Below are 22657 nucleotides of genomic sequence, written 5' to 3'. Positions count from 1 at the left end.
CAGCTGCTATGCCAAAAACAGTTTGTTTTCTTCTTTTTTCAAAATATTCACCTAACGCTATCATCGATTTATTCCTACATTTCTTAGAGGCAAAAGATTTAAATATATATGATTTCTTACATTTTCTGAAATTTCAGTGTAGTGCTTGATTTTTATGTGGTATTTTTTAAATAAGTGTTAGTATTTATAGTTTTTTTCATGATACGAAAATGGCAAAATCCCGTTACTGCTGTGAGTAAAGGTAGTATTTTACATGTTCAGCACACTTACATAAATATGTAATACAAGCTGGGCTTGTCTTATCTATCTTCTGGTCCAGGCGGCAAGCCATTGCTATATTTCCGAAAGCGAGACATGCTTTCGAGATAATATTCCATGCATTGCTTACGTAATGTCAGCGAGATTTTCCGATACGAAAGCGGTTATTAGTAACTTCAAAGCGGCGTAGATATCAGATATGAACGGCGGAAGTGTCTGGAACGATTGAGGTGAATCGCGAACGATCACCGGGCGGACAGGGTCTCCTCAAATAAAAATAAGTCTCGGTCTAACGAGCTGCGCTGCCGGTGTTGTTCCTTGCTTCGTTCGGAAGGGCAAAAATTCTCCCAACATGAACACTAATTGTATTATCTGATTTGTGCCTGTCAGTAGAAGGAACTCATATGTAAGCGCGTGCTGATTTATAGATGGATTTTCTCGAGAAAGAAATGATTACACGAGCTGTTAAAGGCTAACGGAAGGAAAAACCAAGGATGAGAGAGGACTGCCTTATTGGGATGAAATAGAGACACATACGTGTATGTTTATATATATATATATTATATATATATATATATATATATATATATATATATATATATATATATATATATATGCTAAGGAAAATCAACCTGAAAGAGGAGGAAAAGAGAGGTCACGTGGGGTTGAGAGGGTGGGGTGCTTTGTAACGCCATTGAATCCCTTTTCTCGTCCTCACTTTATCCTTAAAGAAAGCCGTCTAACTTTATTGGGCTTCCTGTCAGCTGCATCGATTGGCACTTGGGTCCAGGAGGCAGGACGACAATGGCACTCTGCTCTACGCTGTGGGCGTCTCTCATATCAGGTCGTCAGTGGTGTGGGATAAGTACTTGCCAAAGTGACATGAGAAACTCCACGGTGGCGTGCTTCCCACGCACTGCTTCAGATTTTCTTCAGCTAAGTATCCAAAGGGATCACATACTGGGTTACTAAGGCCGCCAGGAGGAACGACAGGTCCTGGAAAAGGTCACGTGAACTTCGGTCTTTTCGGTCCTTGTCAGACGAGCGTCGTTTTGTAGTTTGGTCGCAGCATCCTCTGTTACAGGAAACAGAACTGATATTCAGATAGAACCTAATAGGCTAGCGTATTTCTACCCCGCAACAAAAGAATGCAATATATCTCACTTTAGATGCTGCCAAGTGGTGCCCTTTTGTCGTTCTAGCTACTGTCGGGAAATCGAAATACATAGTGTTTCGTGGGGATATAAAGATGAGTTGCAAATTCACGGCGGTCATTTTCTTAAAGCATCCGTGGATAATGGATGTTTTGCAAACAGTAGGCATTATTAATGTTGAAATGTTCTTCTGAGAATTCCAGAAAATACCTGGAAGCTCCAGTTCCTGAGTTTATTGTCTGGTGCTGACAGAAACCTACAGTAGTTTTTGTTCCTAGAGTAAGCATTAGGACTCAGACAATGTAGTTAGTAGTCTGTCGTAGCGAAAAAATAAGTTGTGTGTTGTAAATATCGTTGGGCTGCTATGCGAATTATCCACAACCAGACTTGCCTGTAGATTTTAAGCAAACTTAACTGGAAATTCATCAGTAAAATAGTTAATAGTGATTCCAGGTCAGCAAAGCCCGTTTCAGAGACGCACGGAATTTCGCCACGTCTTAGACCAGTAAGCAAAACCCATTTGAAAAATGCGAGGAATTTCACCAAATTTTACACCAGTTAGTAAAGCCCGTTCCAGCAATAAATGAAATTCGAGTGATTGCATATGCGTTGCGTACCTCCCCGCATTTTAAATTCTCTCTCTCTCTCTCTCTCTCTCTCTCTCTCTCTCTCTCTCTCTCTCTCTCTCTCTCTCTCTCTCTCTCTGCACTCCACTTTTGACTGACGATCAAACAGAAGAAGTGGAAAATCCGCGAGAAAAATTGTTAGTGCGAATATTCTTTCCTGATATGGAAGGGACGCGCCAGCAGATCCAACCCTTTCCCATTGTTGATTATTTCATGGTTCGAAAAGTCGAAATTCATATTCTATTTGCTAATATCATAACTCTCTTCCCTCCACGAAATGAGATGGCGAGGATACTTTCCCTCTTGAGTGAGTAAATATGCACCTAAAAGAAGGTAAACACGCCGGTTAAATCCAAGTACCTGATAATTCTTCATGCTGTGCAAACGAAAGCTTACGAAGCTAACCGCTTGGATTTTAGGCAGTTGGTTTTTCATAACTTATTTCATCGCTTCCTCTTCAGGATATTTTTTTACTCGTATTTAATAATACTACACAGTGATGCTCCTTGCTTAATGTATATATGTGCACATACATTAAATAAAAAAAATTATATTTATATGTATGTATGTATATCTATGTATATATATAAATGTGTATATGTATAAATATATATAAATATATATCGAGAGAGAGAGAGAGAGAGAGAGAGAGAGAGAGAGAGAGAGAGAGAGAGAGAGAGAGAGAGAGTGTTTTGTTGCCGATTCACACTTAACATTTTATGTTCTTTGATATTAAGCCACAAATACATTAATACGAATTCACCTTAGCTTCGCAAAAATTACACCATGAGTGAATTATGTATGAAAAGAGATTCAGGCATTGTAGTTAGAATCGAAGTCAAACATCTCCAGCATGATTGCCGAGTGCTGTGCTGTAATATGATTCATTTATACCTTTCCAAGTGAATTTTTCATACTATCAAATATTAAGATGCAAATACCACCTAGCATCCAGTTCATTTCACCTTGGGAGAAACGCCAAAAGGAAATTGTATATGGTAAGGGCTTCCGGCCCGGTCTGGTTTCGAATCAGCTGTCAAGAGGATTGTCAGTTGATTTCGACTATGCCGTACATATTCCCGTTGAATTCTGGTGCTGTGTCTAGAATCCATATCAGCCCAACACATCCTTTGTGTGTGTGTGTGTGTGTGTGTGTGAATGAGTATGTGTGTGTGCCTATGGCTGAGCTGGGAAGTGATAGTTTACAAGGTTAAACTAAACGCATATCATCTCATATATATATATATATATATATATATATATATATATATATATATATATATATAGATAGATACTGTATATATATATATATATATATATATATATATATATATATATATATATATATATATATATATATATATATATAGAACTAATGTAAAAGTAAATTGTAAGGCTAGCACCTCGTATGCATCCTCACGTAAAAGAAATAGTGATGCATGTATATCCAATCTGTTGAATGCTTTCGAAGCAATATCAGTGTCTGCGTGAAATTCAAGTTATTATGAACCGGAAGTGAGTTGGTTTGTTTTCCCTTTCTAGTTTTCTGTAAAAGAAAACTATTGTGCCGCCTTGTTTGTCCATCCGCGCTTTTTCTGTCGGCACTTTTTCTGTCCGCCCTCAGATCTTAAAAACTACTGAGGCTAGAGAGCTGCAAATTATTATGTTGAACACCCACCCTCCAGTTATCAAACATACCAAATTGCAGCCCCGTAGCCTCAGTAGTTTTTATTTTATTTAAGGTTATAAAGTTAGCCATAAACGTGCATCTGGCAACGATAAAGGACAGGCCGCCACAGGGCTGTGGTTAAAGATTCATGGGCCGCAACTCATACAGCATTCGAAATTTAGATCTGTTTTCGGTGGCGTTGATTATACGCTTTACAGAAAACTCGATTGCGATGAAGAAACTTCGGAGTATCTTTTACTTGTTTGTTTCAGTGCGCAGTTTTCATTTGGTGGGAGAATGTGGTAACTGACGTCGATCTCTGTTATTCACGGAAAATGAAACAACTGTGTTTACCAAAAAAAAACTAGAAATTCTGATAGTAGATGCATTAACCTTTTTCCCCGTGATTTTCTTTTATCATTCTAAGCTCAAATGACATTAAGTATAGCGGACGAAGTAACCTCGGTAACCGTTAAGCACCCACAGTCATTGCGATATCGGTTTTCGATAGCCCCCCTCCCCCGCAAAACCCCGAGTGCGTCAGCTTGTGACACCAGACTGCGAGGGATAATTATTTTATAGACTTCAATAGAGTCATAACAATAAGTCGGTAATGGAAGTCTAAGAAAATAATAAGCAGCTGTAATCTTACATTGTTAACATTATACAAATGTCATACAAGGTTGCCAGGGTTGGGAGTCATTGCTTATTGAAGTCCAGGAGGGATGAAAGAGAGAAGAAAAAAATGAATGTTTCAGACAAACTTATGTAAATGAAGGAAATTCATGGGGCTCCAAGGAAGCATAGACTGCGGAAGAGATGTACAGTTAGGTGCAAGAGTTGTTTTTGATTATGCTGGCCTTTTGTTAGCGCTGGCTCGCGTTCCTGGAGGCATTTTCACGAGATGTGTAACCGAGTACCGGGACCTTTCCCTGAAAAAAGCGGAACGCCATATCTTAAAAACTGACCATAGAATTTTCTTGAAAATAATCTCATTATGTTCCCCACACCCAAATAACATACCAAATTATCCTAACCCAATCTAACTTAGGGGCGTGGCAAAAAAACCGGGGTTGGAGCAATACTAGCATACATCTCAGGAATTTGCTTGCGGGGGCAGTAGGAAATAAGAGAAAGAATCTGTCATTAAACTGAACTCAATGTTGCTGATCCTCACACAGTTAAAAATTGGATGCGATGCATAAGCACATGCGTGGAGTTCTATAGCCCTGTGCAAAAAGTCAAGTATACCTCAGTTTAACCAGGCCACTGAGCTGATTAACAGTTCTCCTAGGGCTGGCCCGAAAGATTAGACTTATTTTACGTGGCTAAGAACCAATTGGTTACCTAGCAACGGGACCTACAACATATTGTTGAATCCGAACCACATTATACCGAGAAATGAATTTCTGTCACTAGAAATAAATTCCTCTAATTCTTCATTGGCTGGTCGGAGACTCGAACTCGGGCCTAGCAGAGTGCTAGCCGAGAACTCTACCGACTCGTCCAACGAGGAACTATAGTCCTGTGCAACATTGTAAAACAGACTAGAGATAGAGTCACTACGCCTGCCCAGGAGACTTACTGTTAATATTATACTTGCAACGGAGAAAAAATAAGAGAGAAGAGGGATAGAAATTGGCGCAAAGTGTTGTTGACTTAACAGAATTAAAGAGATCGAGGACGATCTCAGATCGGAAATGCTTACATTAAAACGTAGAATTTTAAAACGAGCTCTGGAGATGAATTCGAGGAAATCACATCGCAGAACTCTGCGGGAAGTTGGTGGCGGGAGGAGGGGAAGACAAAGGTATTCTACCATCTACATCCATATAAATGAATCGTCTTCATGAACAGAATGAAATCAGGTCCGAAAGTCAAACGTAAACCCTGTAGGAAAACAAACTGTGCATCAGTCAGGATTGAGGAAAACTTGGGATTCTTAGTATCCATTGCGCCTTTAGCAATTATTTCTTAGAACTGGGAGGAAAGATGTCAGATTGCATCTCACTGGATAAAACCTGCTCCCTAATAGAATAAGTGATATGTGTGTGTTTATGTATATATATATATATATATATATATATATATATATATATATATATATATATATATATAATTATATTTATATATATATATATATATATATATATATATATATATATATATATATATATGTATATGTATTTGTATGTATATATTATATATATATATATATATATATATATATATATATATATGAGTGTGTGTGTGTGTGTGTGTGCGTGTGTGTGTGTGCGCGCGCGTGTGTGTTGTGTGCGTATTGATATACATGTATATATGTATGTGTTTGAGCGTAGGCAGACGCATGTATCCCTCCAATCTTATACTCATAGTCCAGCGTTCATCAGTGAATTATAACATCAGTTATCCTATCATAAAACGCAAACGTATAAAACAGGATGAGTAATAACCAAGTGTTTTTAAATTCCCCCTTTATTTCATAGACATTGTATAAGCGATTTAGTTTCGAGTCTAAGCACAGAGGCTGTACACACACACATTATAGAATAGCGTCGTCAGGATCTTTCTCCGTCACGTCAGCCTGAATCTCGGAGGTAAATACTTACTCCGAAGGCTCCTAACGACTTGAGTCTTCGATGAGGCTACAGATGTTGGGCGGAAGTCTGGAAAAGAAGAAATGCAGTCTAAAGCCTCTATTGTATTTCGGACCACATTAGTATAATTTTCATCATTATTATTTTCCTTAATGTATCTGCTTCGTGAGATAAAAGGAATAAACGAATCCATCAGTTGGCAGGTTTAATATTGCTATATTGATAGAAAGTTAAATAGATGTATGGTATTTTATTATATAAAATGCAAATATTCACAAAAAAATTTAAGGATGTGTACCAGTTGATAGATAGGTAGATAGACGGATAGATATCTATATAGCAACTCAAGAATCAAGTGTTTAGAATCAAAATAAAAAGGAAACGTTATTTATTTAATTTAACATTGTTAAAATAAATAAAAATGGTTTCATAAATCCCAGCAGAATGGTAACCATATTCACCAGTAGATTCCTAAATGAGAGAGAGAGAGAGAGAGAGAGAGAGAGAGAGAGAGAGAGAGAGAGAGAATCATGTTATAGCAGCCGTATAAACCGCAGCAGGAAGTAGTAGTAATAATAATAACAATAATAATAAAACACTTACACAATCTCAGGTCGTATTTTGATTTCATTTTCAACAGCTGTTCTGACGTTGTTTCTGCGCCGTCCCGGATTTTTAGGTCCAGGTCCCGGTTCCGGTTTTGGATCGGGAGCTGGCGCGCAGCGGGCCAGGTTGACCAAGAGACACCCGAACAACAGAATAGCAATCAACTCTGGAAGGAAGCAGGATCAGTCATTCAGTTGCGTTGCGGAAATTTGTCATCCAAAACGTACATTACCCCAAAGCCAAATCAAAGTCCTTCAAAAGAAGGCATCTTGCTTACCCCATACAAAAAATGGGAAAAAGCACGTTAAAAGAAGAAGAAGAAGAAAAAAAAAAACGTACATTATCCAGTAAAAGACAGCTTCAGATACTCAGCGGGTCATCAATGGTCGAAGGGAATTTTCGGGATAAATAGTAAAATGTTTTGTTGTAAATATTACCGCGTGTAAAGGATTAACAGGATTAACAACAATCGATTAACAGCACGCATAATGGGTAACCATAGGATAATCTGCATGCGAAGTGACTAGCCATAATTATGAGCATGTTTAGTGGTTAATCATATTGCGTTATGTCTTATTGAAATATGCATGGTGATGAATTGGTTGCAGTTGAGGCCACTCCTTAATAATAATGGTTATGATAAGCGGAAGGACTGTCAGGTCAGAGGAAGCTATCCTATGATATTTATGTAGTTTAAGGAGGTAACTAAGAATTGTATTTGAAACTTGAAAAATCTTTCAGCTGACTTGTTGCTTTTTTTACGTTCATTAAAGTCTTGTCATTATGCAACCTACAAACGAAATTGTCCAGATTTCTTATGCATATCGTCACAAGTGAATAAACCAATACGAACTTCGTGTTATGTATGTATACTTTGAACCTGATAGTTCGTCAAATTATGAAATAAAACTGCTCATATAGTTAATATTTACTCTCGTATCACTAATCTGCTTTTGCTACTTTACAAATAAGAAATCTTGAAAGCAGAGGTAAGGTTTGGAAACTGTTAAAAACTCACTTCTTGACTCCATTTTGGGGGTGTCTTCAAAGATACGTTGATCGACGAACGTCCGTATATAAGTCAGTTTTTGAAGGTAAAAATGACTTAGGAGAGTTACCTAGTTGCCAATTCTCTTTCATTTTCATATCGATTATTTCTTGTCCGTTTCTTTCTCTTGACTGGCATTTTTATGCTACGTACGGTTTGAACACCTATGATATGCTAGTTGTACCTCGGAGTGTCTATCTCGTGGAAATTATTTCACTTCTTAACGAAACTCCGTCACTTTTATTGTTTGGTTTTGGGAATTCCAAATATTGGCTAATTGACCAGTTAAACAGTCAGCCCTTCAACAATTTACGTTTGTTTTCAGTGTCTGTCACACTCGTGTTCGAATGCGTTGTGACTCACGAAGCCCTCCCGGCTGTGTTGTGTCTCGTTGTCCCCTGTTTTTACATTCTGGCTCAGAATTCTTGAAGGTGGGCGGTCCATGCTTGAATCTTGCAAGAAGATGATGATGTTGTTCATTAAAAATGTGGTATAAGGGGTGCAACTCTTTTCTTATATATATATATATATATATATATATATATATATATATATATATATATATATATATATATATATATATATATATATATATATAGTATGTATGTATACATATATATATATATATATATATATATATATATATATATTATATATATATATATATATATATATATATATATATATATATATATATATATATATATATACAATTATGAATGTCGTTTAACATGCAATTCACGCTACTTCAGGGAATTGGATGTTAAACGACAGTTTTAGCTTCATGATTGTATATAAATCACGATGTGATAAAAATTTCATTATACATATATATATATATATATATATATATATATATATATATATATATATATGTGTGTGTGTGTGTGTGTGTGTGTGTGTGTGTGTGTTACCGTAGAGGTAGTAAGCGGTGCAACATGGTCATGGTTGTTCTACCAAGTGCCTGTGGTCTGGAATACTGATGCGCCGTTTCCGAAGAGAGGAGGCGGGTGGGGGGTTACACCGCAAAGGGTTAATGTCCCAGGACCCAGGTTCATAAGATCAGCTCTGAATGGAGGAGAAGGTTTCTCATTTATTGTGAATGGTTATCACTTCCCAGAGCCTGCAGGGTTCCCTACATTAAACTTTCGTGTCCTCGCGACCTGCGTGACGTAAAAACCACGTAATAACTTGCTGTGCAGAATTTTAATCCCCAAGCCTTTACCGCTATATAAAAAAAAATATTCAGGGAAGAGAGTAACTCTGCCACAAGCATTTCGAATGAGGGTTAGCTGTGGCAGAGATATGAAAAAATAAATGAATCTATGGTTTAAAGAACCTTAAAGTATATGGAACTAAGATTACATTTACTGTAATGTTGATATGTATCTATGTTGGCATATAAAGCATGTGTGTGTGACGATGGAGGTTTTATGGGGGTTTACCTTTTAACCCATGGTTTCTTTCTAATTATCGATATTTTAGACTGAATAATTTATTGACTAATTGACAGCTGCGCTATCTGGTTTATCCGTGAAATCCTTCATTTAGAGGACACATTTATTTGAAGAGTATTAATTTCTTTAAAACATTTACCATTCTTCCTTGATAGGAGATTGCTCCATAGATAAACAAGAAGACGGTTAATGCTACATTCACATTTAACTTCTGAGTATTCATTAAAATGGATATCTGTGCGTGTATGTGATTATTAACAAAATAATCTCTTCGAGTACGTACTTACGATTATTAACAAAATAATCTCTTCGAGTACGTACTTACGAGTAATATACAGAAATCATAAAAAAAGTCCTTTTAAATATTACAAAAGAGATTAAGAACGTATATTCCTCAACCTGTCAACATCTGATATTGCTCATCAGTCTGTCACATTTGTTCTCAAGATAACTTTCATCATATTTAGATTTATCTCTATATATTTACCGAGCCTTTCTAAAGGTTGTCAGAATTTTTTAAAATTTTTGTTTGCTTTTGTTTTCCTTCTAAATGTTATCGTGATTCAAGTTTTAAATCTTGCTATCCAGGAGCCGAAACGTCTTCTTTAAAATTAGTACCCTGTAGTTAATGACTGTCCAGGAAAGTTTACGAAAAAGAAAAAGAAACGATTCTTTGATATCATGTTTACGTCGGTTACCTTTCAAGATGAAAATTAGTGTTTACCTTCACCATTGCTTTTCGGGTAATTAAAGATCGTAAAAATCAAATCTGTGGAAGCAATTACATTAACTTGCTATCATTCTCTGGCAAATTCATTCCATGCTGGAAACCATAGTTTATATGGTAAAAAATGCGCCGAAGTTTCTTCGGTGCAGTCGAGTTTATGTACAGCGTATAATCAAGGCCTCCGAAAATGGATCTATCTTTCTGTGGTTTCGGTATAATGCTGTATGAGCCGCAGCCCATGAAACTTGAACCACGTTACCAGACGCAGGATTATGGGTAACTTTAACCTTAAATAAAGATAAAAGCTACTGAGGCTACAGGGCTGCAATTTGGTAAGTTTGATGATTGGAGGGTGGATGATCAACATGGCAATTTGCAGCCCTCTAGCCTCAGTAGTTTTTAAGATCTGAGGGCGGACGGACAGACAAAAAAGCCATCTCAATAGTTTTCTTTTATAGAAAACTTAAGCGAAGACTTTCATGCCCTTCAAGTTAAAATTGAAAAATGAAAAGTAATACTATATGTTTTCGTTCTGGCGTATTTCCAAATTAGTGCATAGCCCTTCAAAGAAGAAAGACGGAGAAGGACCACCCGAATTTCACGACAAATTTGGATCCTCTCTCGTTTTGGGTACGAGCGCCCGATGACACAATAACCATTTGTTTCTGGATTTTTTTTTTTTCCTCGCTGTCGTATTTTGAGACTTAATTGGTGATTTGGCGTCTTTTTTCGCTTTCGTTTTATTCTTTCACATAAAAAAAACTTATCTTTTTTCTTTGCGTTTTAAAATGAAAAGGATAATTCGTAAATATAGTTCACTTTAGCTTTCTGAAAACAACGGACACAAATTGTCATGAACGATATTCCGAGAACTGTTTGGTAGAGATTTCAACAGCTGGTGGAAATAACACCTAGTTTTTTTAATGTTACCGAGTATTCCATAAACACGTAGCTTATTTGCTTCCTCTGGATAAGTAAACAGAGTACAGTTGATAGCAGAATTACCAGGAAGCAAGAATCAGCTCAAATTTGGTAAATATTCGTAAACTATCATGCGTATCCAAACAACACTTTCTCCTAAATCATATCTGGAAATTCGGTTAATTCAGAATTGTCACTTTGAATAGACCGTTTTGTTAGTACTGTACTTCAAGAATGTATAGCTAACTTCTGAGGAACAATAGATATATATGGGTGAAATATATACGACAAGTAAGTTACTTGTCGCACAAAATATATGCCAGATATGGGAATGGGAATTTGGAGGAATTCTGAACAGCAGACCAATATGTGCAATTCACAACCTCTTTTATGATTGTTAGTAAGGCGTATGAGTAGTTAACTTCTCTCGAGATAAATTAGATTCTAATCACCACCTGAAAAGCTTGCCAGACACAGTTAAAAGTATGGCTTCTTGTTGCTTGGAATCAAGATTGGCATCATGCTTGAGACATAATCGAGAGTACGCATAGGTGGAACTGCGGAGATGGAGATTAGTGAGCTGAGATACCTGTTAGACTAGTGATTCGTAACCTGGGGTACCTGTAACCCCAAAGGGTACGAAACCTTAAACCTGGGGGTATGAGACATGATAGCAGTGCAGTGGTACTGTATATTTACTGTATATAAATCATATGTTTGTATTGTATTTATATTGGATGGGGGCACGAGAACGTTTTCTGAGATGTCAAGGGGTACAGGCACTGAAAAAGGTTAAGAACCACTGTGTTAGACCAAGGGTCGTCTGTTGGCTCTGGCTACAATAGCGGCCTTTGACATTAGACCCATTCCTGCCCAGTCTGACTCTTTATTGACCAGAAAGTAGAATGGGATGAGATTTGGCTTGATATCAACTTAATCGAACCTCCGAGGAGACATTATCTCCCCTGGGTTCCACACACTTCAACTCGTTTGAACATCCAGAAAGAAGTTGATATATTTAAGAGGCTCAGGCTGGTACTATACCTAGACGTATGTAGATTTATTTCTCATTAATCTTTCTTACGTTAGAACTATGCTGCCGATATCCATGAGGTGAAAGGCTAAGTAAAGGGTGGAAGGATACACAGTAGTTTGTGAGCTAAATTTGGACGGGAAGAAGAGAGGGGGTAATAGAGAACTTGCTGTAAAGGAGGGTTAAAAATGGTGGATATACCGTTGCCTCTGTTTAATATGTGGACTGCGCACATGCTAACCCTTAAATGGGATTATGAACACCGTATGCATATATGAAGGTGTACACACACACAAAAACACACATTTGTCAATGCTATCTAACCTTACGTAGTGCCGTATGTATTCGCTACAATCCGGAAGCTGAGTTCTTTAGCTTGAGAAAACATGCAACCACAAATTCCTGTTGTTTGCTTATGTATCTTTTAGCATATAATTACTTAGACCATTTGTTGCTGATTATTTTCTATTTATTTATCATCAGCTGTTTCTCTTTCCTCATGATACTCTTCCCTTGTGATATGAAGTTTACCTCACAATTATATATTAACATCTTGGCCTATTCCATACGAATGTGAGGAGGCTATAAATAATAATAATAATAATAATAATAATAATAATGATTTTTTGCATTTCACCATTCATTTGTAACTTTCCACTTCTCCCTTGTAGTTACAGGTTACAGATATGATTATCACGCTTACGTGGCTTGTAATCTCAGCCAATATGAAAACTGACCCTGCTCAGTTGAATTTTGCTTAGTCTTACAGTTTGTCATAATCCTTTAGTGTGATGCCTTTCAATGATTAACCAAGTAGCGTTAATTTCGTAATCGAAAACTTCTTGAATAAATAAGTTTATGGTAAATTTTAAGAGAACACCAGGAGACGTGCTGTAGTAGTATTGTTGATGGACATGGAATGTAAATTTAAGTCAGTGAGGTTCTTGTGTATGGTTTGTAAGGCTGTGAGAATTCGCATTTACAAAACATAATAATAATAATAATAATAATAATAATAATAATAATAATAATAATAATAATAATAAATTTTATTTCAGCTCAAAGTAGAGACAGTACACACAATCTAGATACATCAGATAACCCGATAAAAAATGATAATCGGCAATATCCACACAGTTGCTGAAGAAGTAGGAAAAAAATAGTGTTCATAATAATGGTACTGAGATTAATAATATTGAGAATAATAGTAAAAAAATCGTATCATTATTTGCAATCTTTCCTCTCATCTTTCTCCCACTTGTTTATAAGAGCCTTTACAACGAACTAAAGGCAAACACTAAGTACAGTGTCTTTCAGTTTCTACGACGTACATAAATGCTTGTCCCTGTAGCGGGGTTAGTACCGTCAGTGCACCTCATGCGGTGCACTGTAGGCATTTCTTAAGGTTATTTGCACCGTGCCTTCGGCCCCTAGCTGCAATCCCTTTCGTTTCTTTTACTGTGCCTCCTTTCATGTTCTCTTTCTTCCATCTCACTTTCCGCCCTTTCCTAATAATTGGTTCATAGTGCACCTGCTGGGTTTTCCTCCTGTTACACCTTTCAAACCTTTTACTGTCAATTTCCGTTTCAGCGCTGAATGACCTCATAGGTCCCAGTGCTTGGCATTTGACCTAAATTCTATACTCAATTCAATTCACAAATGCTTGCGGACAAACTGACTGTGAACCTCACTGAAATCGTTTCGGTTACATTTCTGATGAAATATTTCCAGTCTCCTAAGACATAATAAATACCTGCATAATGCGTTCATATTTGTTCAGCCGTCAACCCTGGAACGCAATTTACATACGATATCATTGCTGGTCACATTTATCGAATTGTAAAGTCGACATTCAAAAGCATTGGCGCTAATGAAGATGTGCCGATTGGTTGTTTCTCTTCCATTACCTCTGTTTTCATTTTTGAGTCCAATTACGGACGTGAAAGCGAAAAAACAAGTTCTTATTATCTCGGCTGAGCTCTCAATTTCCAGGAAGAATGGCCTGAAGGGCTTGCATCATTCGCTGTTATCGGGAGAACCGATGATAAAAATAATAATAGTGTGCCAGTTCATAGCGAGCTCACATACACATACACATACATACTTACATATATATATATATATATATATATATATATATATATATATATATATATATATATATATACATACATATACATATATATATATATATATATATATATATAATATATATATATATATATATATATATATATATATATATATATAATGTTTATTACTACTGTATATATACAGGTATATACATATTATATATATACATATACATATATATATATAAATATATATATATATATATACATATATATATATATATATATACATACAAACTCTGACTTTGGTAACTCAACGAGCACACGTTACCTAAACACTGACATACGTGTAAATGTATCATCATCCTTAAACGTAACGCAGAAATCCCGCTGACAAGTTATTTCTCTTCCCTACCGTGCCAATATGGATTTATGAAAGTGCGCAGACGTTACAACAGTCACTTCTGGTCTGAAGATGGCGCGAGATATTGTCAGTGTTGAAGAGTTTGAGCTATTCCGACGTATTTTACTTTTCTGGAAAACTGAATGAATTATTGTGAATTTTCAAAAAGACTTAACTATATTTCCCTAAACTGTCTTTCATTTACATATAGTTGAATGTTTTACTCATTTCTTTATTGTAATAATGACGTGGATCTTCGCTTTTAAAGCCTAGATTACCTTTAATCGCAAAATCGCTTTGTCTAGTATTATATAAAAATTCGATTAATAGCAATAAAAATATAACTTTTTTGGATAAATGCAAACTTCCAATATTTTGGTCCTCACTTTTTTTGCCGACTACCAATTTCTAGCTTGATATTGATACAGTTCCTTTCCGTACGCGTGTTTTCAGGGGCTGGTTTCTTATTTTTCATATTTTTTTATTCATTTTATCGAAATATTAAGTAAACAATTATATGTTTGTCAATAAATCACTTTTCGTATGGAAATATTAGCGCCAGAGTCCCAGGAATTTCTGTAATAGATTTGTATCCATGAAAAACTATCCAAGTAGAGCTCTGTGAAATAATTTAATAACAAGATCAAGCCACTAAGTAACGAATCGTGGTTAATGATATGAATCATATAGATATCTAATATATATATATATATATATATATATATATATATATATATATATATATATATATATATGTGTGTGTGTATATATAAGTGTATATATATATATATATATATATATATATATATATATATATATATATATATATATATATACATATACATACATACATATCACGTCTCCATAAGATATAATTATGCGTTTTATTAATGGCCGATGTCAGCCTAAAGTCGTAGGATAAACCTGTGTATGGAATGGGTCTAGAATTTAGCCAAGATACAGGACCAGCGACATGTTAAAAGTAAGATACAGGACCAGCGACATGTTAAAAGTAAAAACACGGATAAGTCACATGAAAAGGCATTTAGCTCAGATTCAATTTATCTTCCGTATTCCTTGATAACGGATACATTCTACAAATTTGCCAGCAGTGTGTCCGAAGTGGTAATGGTAGAAAGATATGGAATAACCTGTCCATACTAAATTGAAATGAAAATATATTGCATTTAGAATTAACAATATCTGGCATACAAGATGGAATAATAATAATAATAATAATAATAATAATAATAATAATAATAATAATAATAATAATAATAATAATAATAATAATAATGATAATAATAATAATAATAATAATAATAATAATAATTATTATTATTATTATTATTACATATGTATGTATTATTATTATTATTATTCAGAAATGAAACCTATTCATATGGAACAAGCCCACGGGGGCCATTGACTTGAAATTCCTGCTTCCAAAGAATATGGTGTTCATTAGGAAGAAGTAAGAGGAGGTAAAGGGAAATAAAGAAAGAAGAGATCCCACTCACTTATTAAAAAAATAAAATAAATTAACAAATAGATAAAAATGTATGGAAATGCGGGGAGAACAGTATTGGGGATAGTAATGCACTGCACCTTCGATTGAACTTCCGAAGTTTCAATTGCACGACATCCTCTGGGAGGCTGTTTCACAGTCCAACGGTGTGAGGAACAAAGGACCGCTGGAACTGAGAAGTTCGACAGCGAGGCGCATTTACTGCATATTGGTGCTTCTGCTGTTGAGGGATCAATCCTTCAAATTCGTGAATTTTTAATGGATTTCTTAATCCGTGCAAAAACGAACATTTACTGTATAATATTTGTACGGTAGTAGTGAAATACCTTATCAGTTCCCAGTTTGAATAAAACACGCATGTACAGTCACTCAGAAATGTTTTGCAACATGTTCCAGAAGTCTTCGTTCACCTAACAGTAATTTGTTCTTTTGATATTTAGAAGGAAATGTAATTTCCTTATTCGATTTTGGTTATTAACCATACGGTTAACAATATAAAAAAGAATGGTGAGTGAAAAATTCATATTACGAAAAATGACGAAACGTTTTGAAAAATTTCACTTCAGATGATTGGGCAAAAGAGTCAAAGAAGAAACTATATTTCGAATCCAAATAAAAGCTTATTGACTAAAAAAAATATTGAATAATCATCAATGAAATTATATATAAATAAATAATTCAACCATTATCGTTGTCAAAATCAAAAAAGAAAAAATCTCATAACGTCGTATGTTATCGTGTGACTCCACGTTCGGGCAGGAAAGTTAAACTAAACTGTCTCGTCACTTGCACCGATCAGATGGGCAACAGACTCAACCGCACCACAGTTATTAGCTTGCATAAGACTAATGTTTCAATCGTAGATATTGCTCGACAGCTTAGCGTAAATAAAACAACCATGTATAGAGGGATACAACAACAGAGAGAACGAGGAAATATGATAAATTCGTTGTAAAAAGTGGAGGACGACCCCATTGTTGCACTACTCTTAAGGATCATCATCGGGTGATCACTGAAGGAGGCATCAAGGTGTTGCTATAAAGAGAGAACATTACGCTCTCCATTCAAGTTGCTGGTCAAACCAATCGTAACAGGCTACATGAGACCAAGACATTATTTCATCATATTCCTGCCAAGAAACACTTCATATCAGAGAAACACAAAGAATAGAGGTTAGGGTTTGCGTTACAATATAATCCAGTGGCCGATGATTTCTGTAAGATTCATCTTTTGCGATGAGGAGGAGACATTCTCCACTGATGAGCATGGTAGTCTTCTTCACTGCTGGCGTTTAACAATAACTAAATTAATGTTGAACGTCTTGCTAATTTTAATTCTTTAGAAACTTAGATAATAAGAAATACAAAAAAATAGGCGTTATATATTCAGTTACCTTCATAAGAGGCATCAAAATGATAGCCTAGTAACAATGAAAGAAATGAGAAAATACATGATAACGGCATTATATAATATATATATATATATATATATATATATATATATATATATATATATATATATATATATATACAGTATATATATATAAATAATTTATATATGTGATTATATTCTGTGTATTACAAAAATAGACGTGAAATCTGTTAGTCTAGTTCAGTATATTTTATATTAAGTTTCACTAGTGCACAATATACATAGGATTAGTTATTCAAAAATTTGATTAATAATAATGTGCAAGCAAATTTTTACAAAAGTCGTATTTGTTGATGTTAATAAGGCTAATAGTTCAACTTATAATAGTCGTAGGCCTATGTCTACAAAGTTCACACATATGAAGGAGATAAAACAACGATAATGATGGCATTTGGGGATGAAAATATTAAAACATAAGAACAGCGATGACCTCTGAAGTATTATAGTAACATCCTTTAATCAAGTAAAGTATGACAACAGTCAACATTATCAGAAAAAGCCCTGTTTAAAGGAAACTGCAGGTACTGAGTTGCCAAATAGCGCCAGATGTCGCTATTATAAGCTGTTGTCCGAAAAGTTTTGAAGTATGTTGCAAAACATTTTTGAGTGATTGTACATATACAAACAAAGTGTGCTAAAAGAAACGAACATGTTACTTATGAAACATGAGTCTTGAACTTTTTTCTTTGTTACGGTAAGCGACCTCCCCGTTTGTTTATTAACCTTTCTTCACTGTAAAAGTTGAAAATGCATATTATGCTTCTGACTTTGTTTCCGTTCTTCTCTCTTAATCGTATTTTAAGCCGGCCGCGATAACCCAGCGGTTATGCCTAGAGCACCTTGCTCCAAATGTAGAGGCTCGTGGACTAGAATCCAGCGTTAGGCTATAAGCACTACATACAGTGTACTCCCATCTTTATGATTATTCGATCCCAGAGGCGACAACAAATAAACGTATATATATATATATATATATATATATATATATATATATATATATATATATATATATATATATATATACATATTAATTTTTTGAACTTTTAAGCTTTTCAACTTTCAGTCTTCAGTATTCTCAACATGTTTGTAGTTTTTGTCTTCACAGTCGATATTTTACTAACTATATTATCTTTCCTTGAAAAAGCTCCTGAATAATACACAATCACATATAACCCCATGAACTCTCTCTCTCTCTCTCTCTCTCTCTCTCCTCTCTCTCTCTCTCTCTCTCTCTCTCTCTCTCTCTATATATATATATATATATATATATATATAGTGTGTGTGTGTGCATTTCTTGTGGCCACACACATATGTATATATTTATATATAAAGTATATTATTTATATACATGTATATATATATGTGTGTGTATGTGTGTATGCATATGCATAAAATGATGCTGCCTTGAATTCATACTTTATTACATTATTTTATTGGACAGGTACACTCCATTATTATTATTATTATTATTATTATTATTATTATTATTATTATTATTATTATTATTTTTGTTGTTGTTACTTTGTATAGAAATCATCTATAGAGCAGCATTCCCCGTACCAACAAGCAAATAATGCTGAAATATCTCTTGTTTTGAAGCGACCACGAAAAATTATTAATCCCTTTCCAAAAGCAGGCAACCGAACGCCAATTATTTAATGAATGATATTAATCCATCATTCGAAATTGTATATTGGCATTGAATTCAATGCGTTATTTTTGTCATTTAACGTCCATCGACCTAATTAATCATATCTGCTTTTTCGTAACAATATAATCACATTGTTGCAACTTTTCTAAAAACACAAGGTAATGCTTTTAAAAATGAAAACGTTGCTGAGCAATCTTTTTCTTGAAAAGTCCAGGGTTTCACCCATTACCTAAAGGTTATCATATTGAGTATTGTACACATTCACTTTTGCACCAGCTACAAGTCTGCTCGTTCAGTCTTACGATAAATGTTAAAAGTAAAAGTGTTACGCACTCTACGTACGTTAATACTAAATTTATAATTTCCAATGCATATTCTGTTGGATTATTTTTTTTCTCTAAACCTAAGTCGTAATACGTGTTTATTGCAATCTACTGAAATAATGCTCTGTATTCCAGGTAATCCACCACTTTAATTCTCTCGCAATTACTATAATAGAGTTCGACTGATGTTATTTCATCAAGTTTGCTTTGAAATATGCAGAGCACAATTTTCATCAATTTGCATTCAGTAAATAGTATTGCTAATATATTAATTCTGTGAAATTAACTCTCCCTGGCTATATTAAATGCGAAGTGAATCATTCAGGGTGAATCAGTCACAGGATTTATGAACAAGGACCGTAATACTCAGGCTTCTGGAAATTTCCAGCGCTGGGAAGATGAACAAAAATAACTCTGAGGAAAAAAAAAAATTGGTAAAACCATTGTGCACGTTCTATTTATAATACAAGCGTTATAGTGAAAGAGTGTTACTAGTTTAATTATTCTTTTAGGTAAACATAACACAACAAGAAAATATAAATCTGAGGTCGAAAACAAGTAGAGGAGAAAGGAAGTCTGTGTGTGTGTGTGTGTGTGCGTGTATGTGTGTCACTCAGCATTGTTATCAATGCCGTGTACTGTAAGTACCTGAAAGTATTTGGTCTTTTTGATATGTCACTTATCATCGCCATTTTTAAAAGCCACTTGTCATATCAACAGATGTGAGGAAATTATTGTCGTCGCTGTAATTTCCAGAGTCAAAAAAGTTATGCATTTAGATCAGCATGTCAGTCTGTCTTCCTGTCCGTCTGTTATGTCTTTACTGTCTGCTTGCTGTCTGGTTGTCTGCCTTTCCGTGTCTGTTAGCGTCATTACGTGGAAAAGAAAGAACGAATGTTTGCGATTATTTTTTGAAGATTCAGTATGTTCCATGGAGGAACAGCTAAATACGTTTGTGTGTTTTTGTGTGTCTTTGTGTTTACTGATAAGCCTCTGGATCTGGATCTAAGTTTTTACATTTTTTTTTCCTTTGCTGGAAATCGGTACATTCCTGCTGCAAGAAAAAGTAAACGTTAAATGATGGAATATCTGGGTAACTATTCCGAAAGGTGCTGTTGTAATGTGCGGGAAAACGCAAATGACGGAAATTGTGAGCCATACATTTGTCAAATATCTCTACTAATTTCCTAGTTTAATATTTGGTAAAGGTTGGAATGACAAAATAACCTAACATTCACGATTAGGCAATTTACTAGTAGGACTAGAGGAAAATCACGAAACCCTAAGATAACAAAGATATGAAGAAATAGTAGAGAAAGGGGTCAAATTAATCGGTAGTAATGAGCTATCAAATCAATTTTTAGTTACCTTCTTCACATCCAGAAATGAAATGGACAGGAGATTCATAGTAGACGATAAAGACATCGTATCGCCAAAAACTGTCCGGATAATAAACTTGGAAGCATCCGAATGGAGTAATAGAATCTGATTGTGTGATAGAAATATAGTCTCAAAAACAATAGCAGAATCTGTGCTTGGTACAGATGAAGATCCTTGGATAAAGAATCTTGATAATGAACTTAGGCTTGTAACGAGATCCGTTGACCTCAAGTTTCATAAAATCCTAAAGGCTGTGATGGCCCGGCTATATACCATTTATGAAGGAGGACAGCATGCCATGGCTGTTAATGACAGACGAGGTGGAAGATTCTGGAATGGACCCAAGAGACGATGAGAAGACGATCACTTGCACAGTGCAGTGCACATGGTCTGGATATTGAAGATTCCCAACAGACACAAAAAATGTTGACGTGGAGGACTCGGCTGCAAGCCTCTAAAAAAAAAGGGCCCTAAAGCCAAAAAAATTGACTGACTTCATATTACGGTTTAAATGCAAATAAAGCCCCGTCGCAGAAGCTGTTTGCACAACAATGGAGTGAAACATTTCAGCACATTGGCTGACCCTGGCAGGTCACGTCCACTTTGTGAGAATTTGACCATGTTTTGCGAGAGATGCTCTATGACCCAAACACTTGGTCCAAAAAATTTGTTTAGGAATCGTAACACGAAAGCTTTGATTGGTGATTTGATTTGGCCTTTTGTTTTTCCGGTTTCCCGTCAACACGAACAATTTTTCTTTTGCTTTTCTCGTTGTCACTGTCTGCCTGTGTGTCTTGCATTCTCTCCATCTATCGAATTAAGGACATGAAAATAGTGTTATATATAGGATGAAAACTATACATAGACACACACACACAAATATATTATATATATATATATATATATATATATATATATATATATATATATATATATATATATATATATATATATATATATATATATATATATATATATATATATATTATATAATACTAGTAATCTTCTTAGACACGAAGATTTGTTATCTAATTGTATTCACATAGGAAAATGCAAGATGTGTTGGATATAATATGCCCAACAGTTTCGTGCTATACTTAACTTTCGTCCTCCAGTGGACCTCTCCAAGAACAAGTCCATTGGAGGACGAAACTGTTGGGCATATTATAACCAATACATCTTTCATTTAAATATGCATGTTTTCTCTTTAGAGGAGAACTTTTGATGTGGCTCTTCAAATTCCCACGAACAGTTTTGGAATGAGGTCGCTGTCTTCATGCCCCTCTTTACCCAGTGTGACCTATCACAGTGAATCATTTGATGTCTCTACTTAGGTGATAAGAGGCACTCAGGAATGTAATGGAACGTTTTAAATTGTTCCAGCTTTCTCGTCATCGAACCTGAACCCTCTTGCTTTGTGACGAGCACCATAGAGGCCGTAGAGCCGAACTGGATGCATTTTGTATGTGGAGTGAGAAATGGCTTGTCTTAAGTAACTCGGAAAAATTTTATCATACGAGAGTTGATTGATCAGAATGTTTTGAGACTGCAGGACGAGACGTTAGTGAAACGGTTTACCGATCGGAAGACATTAGGGGGATGGAGAGGTGATGGCTAATTGGAGCGAAAGAATCATTGGCATGAAATTACACTCGAGAGATGGTACAGTATAAGTGCTGTGTGATATATCTGTGTGTGAGGTTAATGTACTGTACATCTCACGAACCTTCTCAGAAGGTAGGTGAAGCAACTGATGCTGCAGATGTTTGCTAT

General features: G+C 35.3%; 2 long non-coding RNA genes across 10 annotated transcripts in view; one reads left to right on the top strand and one right to left on the bottom strand.

Annotated features, from left to right (window-relative positions):
• The window catches only part of LOC136844376 (uncharacterized), a 388477-nt gene that overhangs the window by 104840 nt on the left and 260980 nt on the right, over positions 1 to 22657 (top strand). The gene's annotated exons all lie outside the window — the stretch shown is intronic.
• Positions 4345 to 5744, bottom strand: LOC136844205 (uncharacterized). The gene is made up of 2 exons (XR_010854760.1): positions 5416 to 5744; positions 4345 to 4639 (listed from the first exon to the last, which is right to left on the bottom strand). It is a non-coding gene; the product is annotated as an uncharacterized lncRNA (long non-coding RNA).

The sequence above is a fragment of the Macrobrachium rosenbergii genome, chromosome 12 (assembly GCF_040412425.1).
Source record: "Macrobrachium rosenbergii isolate ZJJX-2024 chromosome 12, ASM4041242v1, whole genome shotgun sequence".
NCBI classification, from domain to species: domain Eukaryota; kingdom Metazoa; phylum Arthropoda; class Malacostraca; order Decapoda; family Palaemonidae; genus Macrobrachium; species Macrobrachium rosenbergii.
This window is presented reverse-complemented; position numbering and strand designations above follow the sequence as displayed.